Raw genomic sequence first — 5464 nt, 5'->3', positions numbered from 1 at the left:
AAACTGTAAATCGGTATCCTACAGACCAATGTAGTGATTTAGAGAACGTAAAGTATCATATTTGGAACAGTCCTTAGCCTTATTAATTTAATACTATTTCTTAATTATAAGTAATCAGTTTCCAAAAGCATAGAGTTTTTTTTTTTTTTCATTCTCTGTTTGTAATATATCAAAAGCATCATCCTTTCCAAAAGCATAGAGGTGTTTTTTTGTTTGTTTGCTTGTTTTTTCTCTTTGTAATATATCAAGACTTCTACACCTGTAATCTTCATTAATTTTTAAATTAATCTAGCAGTTTAAAGGGAGTTTAAATAATTATGTTAATTAACATTTGGTTCAACAGGAGAAAAGCAGAGCACAGTAGCCCAAAATATCCAAGAGGTTCATATTATGCAAGTGTTTATTAACAAAGAACCCACAGTTGCGAGATCACAGAGTGAAATCAAGGTCACCACAACACAAAACATTCAGTAAAAAGCTGAAAACTTATAAATATGTCCCCACTAAAATCCCCTCTTCTCTTAACCCTCACCTCCATAATTAAGCAATCTCATCTCAGTGGTGAAAGTAACCTAATACGGATGTTGTTCTCCAGCAATTATTGGTTTTAACTGTGGTGCATTAAATTACCCTCATCATTCCTGCTCAACAAGTTATACAGTTTACATAGCTTCTCGGTCAATTTTAATGATGAAAAATCTAGTCCTGTACAGTTGAGTTGAAATCTCTTATTCTGTGTTTCCATGCCTCCCCCTGGCATCAGCTATTTGGAGACTTCTCTGGGAAAATGAGAGAAAGATGAGATAAATCTTGAGTCTCTTGCTAACTACAGTAGTGATAGAATATCATACTTGACATTACTCTATTTTTCTTGGATCCACTCATGAATAATGTAATCTACCAAAATGTGTCCCTACTTAGAAGGTCTAGCACTGTTTTCTAGGGGACTGGTGTTCAGTTCTTCCCTATCCCTGTTTAGAGCCTTTTCAGAAAAACTCAGTTGCATCCCTTTAATCCCAGACATGGCTCATTACCTCAACCCCTCTTCTAGAAAGAGTAATCCCACATGTGGAAAATACGTGGGCCTTTCTCTTGTTCCTGTCTTATTAGACAATCACTGTGGCCCCTGACCTGGGCACAGGGGAATATTCAGGTAATCTCCTGGGCATTTCAAGTGTTTGAAGGCACAGGGTTGCCTAGCCCCTTTTCCAGTCACACTACTACAGTGCCTTCTTTTTTCATTGACTGTTAACCACTCTCAAAAGTCTTCTCACTTTAAGAAACTCTACTCAAGAGGACAATACACCTCTTCATGTTTAGGTTCTCAACTTCAAAGAACTTGTCAATTTCTTCAAAAACTTTGTTATGAGGGTTGGCTTCATTTGAATGGCAGCACCAAGGCAGACTGGCAGAATATATACTTAATGACAATCTAAGAGGGTAACAAAACATCCTTCATTCCAATAGGCATTCTACCTGTGAGTTTCTTGAATCTCTCTATCCCAACTTTGATAAAAAGGTTTTTTTTCACTTCAAACACTCCAAAACTTTCACTCCAAAAACATTGTTTCATCCTTTGTTGAGTACTAGTCTTTTCTTATAGCCAAGGCAGAAAGATAAGAACTGAAGATATTAGAATATGCAGTCCTATTGAGTGGTAAGCTTGAAAAATCCATTTAGTCTTCACATTGTCTGCTTCCTATAAAAGATAGGAAGCTATTATTGCTTTTTATCCTGTGAGTGTGACCTCATTTTCATATCCACAGTATTCCCTCCCAAGAATCAGTCATGTATATATTTCTGTCTATCGTCTCAAGTTTTGAATCTCTAGTTTATTTACAGACATGATTATCTAGCATGCAGTACATATCAGTGTCAAGGTCAAATGGAGTTACAAAGTTTTCCAAGTGGTGTCAGAAGATTGATCAAAATCCTGTGTAAATCTGTTGACATATTTGAAAAGGAAAACTATAAAAAATAGTGTTAATTTTATACTTGTTTATAAAAAATATACAAAAATTAATAATAAACATTCCATTCTGTATTCTAAGAATTGTTGTATAAATGGTATAATTAACCTATTTTTAACTCATTTGCAAGGTAATGCAAATACCTCATTTCCTAAAATATCCGAATCATGCAAAGATCACTTGAGCACTTGGTTTCAGTGAATCAATCAGTAGATCTCCAAGGTTATTTATATTGTTCTACTTATTATAATTAAATATAATCACTAGCTACCTTCTTAAAATATAACTGGGAAATAGAGGTTTTTCCATAAAAACATAGTTGAACATTTTGAAAACCTCACTTACAGTAGAGAAAATAAAATTTACGACTGGTTAATGAAAGTGCTGATTAGAAAGTTATGAGTGGCTTTTTCCCCCACGGAGCCGTGCTGGTTCTGCAGCTCTGTGACAAGCCGTGGAATCGGGGTTCTGTTCCGCAGGATGGGGTTTGTGAAAGTTGTCAAGAACAAGGCCTACTTCAAGAGATACCAAGTGAAATTCAGAAGAAGGCGAGAGGGCAAAACTGACTACTATGCTCGGAAGCGATTGGTTATCCAAGATAAAAATAAGTACAACACACCTAAATACAGAATGATTGTTCGTGTAACGAACAGAGATATCATTTGTCAGATTGCTTATGCCCGTATAGAAGGAGATATGATAGTTTGTGCAGCTTATGCTCACGAACTCCCAAAATATGGTGTGAAGGTTGGCCTGACAAATTATGCTGCAGCATATTGTACTGGCCTGCTGCTGGCCCACAGGCTTCTTAATAGGTTTGGTATGGACAAAATTTATGAAGGCCAAGTCGAAGTGACCGGAGATGAATACAATGTGGAAAAAGTATCGATGGTCAACCTGGTGCCTTCACCTGTTACTTGGATGCAGGACTTGCCAGAACTACTACCGGGAATAAAGTTTTTGGGGCCCTAAAGGGAGCTGTCGATGGAGGCTTGTCTATCCCTCACAGTACCAAACGGTTCCCTGGTTATGATTCAGAAAGCAAAGAATTCAGTGCTGAGGTACACCGAAAGCACATCATGGGTCAGAACGTCACAGACTACATGCGTTACCTGCTTGAAGAAGACGAGGATGCTTACAAGAAGCAGTTCTCTCAGTACATAAAGAACAACGTGACTCCAGACATGATGGAGGAGATGTATAAGAAAGCTCATGCTGCGATACGAGAGAATCCAGTGTATGAGAAGAAGCCTAAGAAAGAAGTTAAAAAGAAGAGGTGGAACCGTCCCAAAATGTCACTTGCCCAGAAGAAAGATCGGGTAGCTCAGAAGAAGGCAAGCTTCCTTAGAGCTCAGGAACGAGCTGCCGAGAGTTAAACCAAACCACAATTTTCTATCAAGATTTTTCAGATAAGACAATAATAAACTTATTGAATAAGCAAAAAAAAAAAAAAAAAAGAAAGTTATGAGTGATAAGAGAAAAACACTGAAGAGAATATTTCATGTGAGGATGGGCATAATAAAAGAGATAAATGGTAAGGACCTAACAGAAGCATAAGAGATTAGGAAGAGGTGGCAAGAATACACAGAAGACCTATACAAAAAATATCTTAATGACCCAGATAACCACGATGGTGTAATCACTCACATTAAGTCAGACATCCTGGAGTATGAATTCAAATGGGCCTTTGGAAGCATTACTACAAACAAAGCTAGTGGAAGTGATGGAAATCCAGCTGAACTATTGCAAATTATAAGATATGATGCTGTTAAAATGCTGCACTCAATATGTCAGCAAGTTTGGAAAATTCAGCAGTAGCCACAATCCCAAAGAAGAGCAATGCTGAAGAATGTTCAAACTACCATACAATTGTCCTCATTTCACAGGCTAATAAGATTTTGCTCAAAATCCTCCAAGATAGGCTTCAACAGTACATGAACCAAAAATCTCCAGACTTTAAAACTGGATTTAGAAAGGCAGAGGAACCAGAGATCAAATTGCCAACATTCACTGGATTATAGGGAAAGCAAGGGAATGCCAGAAAAAAATCTGCTTCATTGACTATGCAATAGCCTTTGATTGTGTGTATGACAACAAACTGTGGAGAATTCTGAAAGAGATAGAAGAACCAGACCACTTAACGTGTCTCCTGAGAAGCCTGTATGTGGGTCAAGAATAATACTTTTATGAAATAGTTGATAGCATAAAAGTATTCAGCTATACCATAAAAAGGGAAAGATTTGTTGTTAAATAACACTCAAGTGTTAAAATCATAAGATGAGGAAGAGGTTCTTTGAATAATTATTTATAAATGAGTCGGTTCCCTTCAGGCTCAGTGAATGCATAGATATGAATAAAACTGAATTGTACTTGGTATTACTCAATGAAACACCTTAGATTTTATAAGTTCATAATGGACTGCTAATGAGACAGGAATTGCTATTATATCATCTAATGCAATTTGCTCAGTCATGGTACCATTGCCATTTAGGGCCAGATGATTACATGTTTTAAAGTTACATCTAGTCAAAACTATGTTGTTTTTTTTTTTTTTTTTTTTTCCAGTAGTCATGTATGGATGTGAGATTTGGACTATAAAGAAAGCTGAGTGTCAAAGAATGTATGCTTTTGAACTGTTGGTATTGGAGAAGACTCTTGAGAGTCCCTTGGACTGCAAAGAGTCACAACCAGTCAATCCTAAAGGAAATCAATCCAAAATATTCATTGGAAGGACTGATGCTGAAGCTGAAACTCCAATACTTTGGCCACCAGATACATAGAACTGACTTTTTGGAAAAGCCCTTGATGCTGGGAAAGATTGAAGGTGGGAGGAGAAGGGAATGACAGAGGATGAGATGGTTGGATGGCATCACTGACTCGATGAACATGAGTTTGAGCAAGACCCGGGAGTTGGTGATGGACAGGGAAGCTTGGTGTGCTGCAGTCCATAAAGAGTCAGACATGACTGAGCAACTGAACTGAACTGAACTGGTTACATGTTGGAGGAGGATATCTCAGTGCATCATGGGATATTCAGCAGTTCCCTGACTTCCTTCTACTACAAACTAGTAGCAACTTTCTCTCCCAGTTGTGACAACAAAAATGCCCTCAATCTGTAGCAAATAGCCCCTGGAGGGAAAGATCAATCCCAGTTGAGATCCAGTGACCTGATATACTTAAAAAGGCTCAAGTTACAGAGGCAAAGAAATTGGTTTTCCAAAGCAGGACTACCTGAATAGGCAATGGAAAATACAAGCCAGCAATGATGCATTTTAGAAATAACACAATTTTTGAGTTTCAGAACCAAGGATATGCATGCTTGTTTTTTATGCATATACTTGTAACCCTTCTTAGTAACTTAAACAGTTATTATAAATTTAGAAAATAAGAAATCATGGATGCACTATATTTTATTTGCATCTGGTCATTCAGAAGACATGTTCTTTCTTAAGCTAGAATGAATATATCTACAAAAATATGGGCCTTGATGGACA

At 37.2% G+C, this 5464-nt stretch overlaps 1 pseudogene across 1 annotated transcript; it reads left to right on the top strand.

The window, feature by feature from the left end:
• The first annotated feature begins 2380 nt into the window (after positions 1 to 2380).
• On the top strand, positions 2381 to 3431 carry LOC122422839 (annotated as a pseudogene). The gene has a single exon (XR_006263977.1). The product of XR_006263977.1 is annotated as a 60S ribosomal protein L5-like (transcript).
• The last annotated feature ends 2033 nt before the right edge of the window (positions 3432 to 5464 follow it).

This window comes from Cervus canadensis, chromosome 20, assembly GCF_019320065.1.
Source record: "Cervus canadensis isolate Bull #8, Minnesota chromosome 20, ASM1932006v1, whole genome shotgun sequence".
Classification (NCBI taxonomy): Eukaryota; Metazoa; Chordata; class Mammalia; order Artiodactyla; family Cervidae; genus Cervus; species Cervus canadensis.
This window is presented reverse-complemented; position numbering and strand designations above follow the sequence as displayed.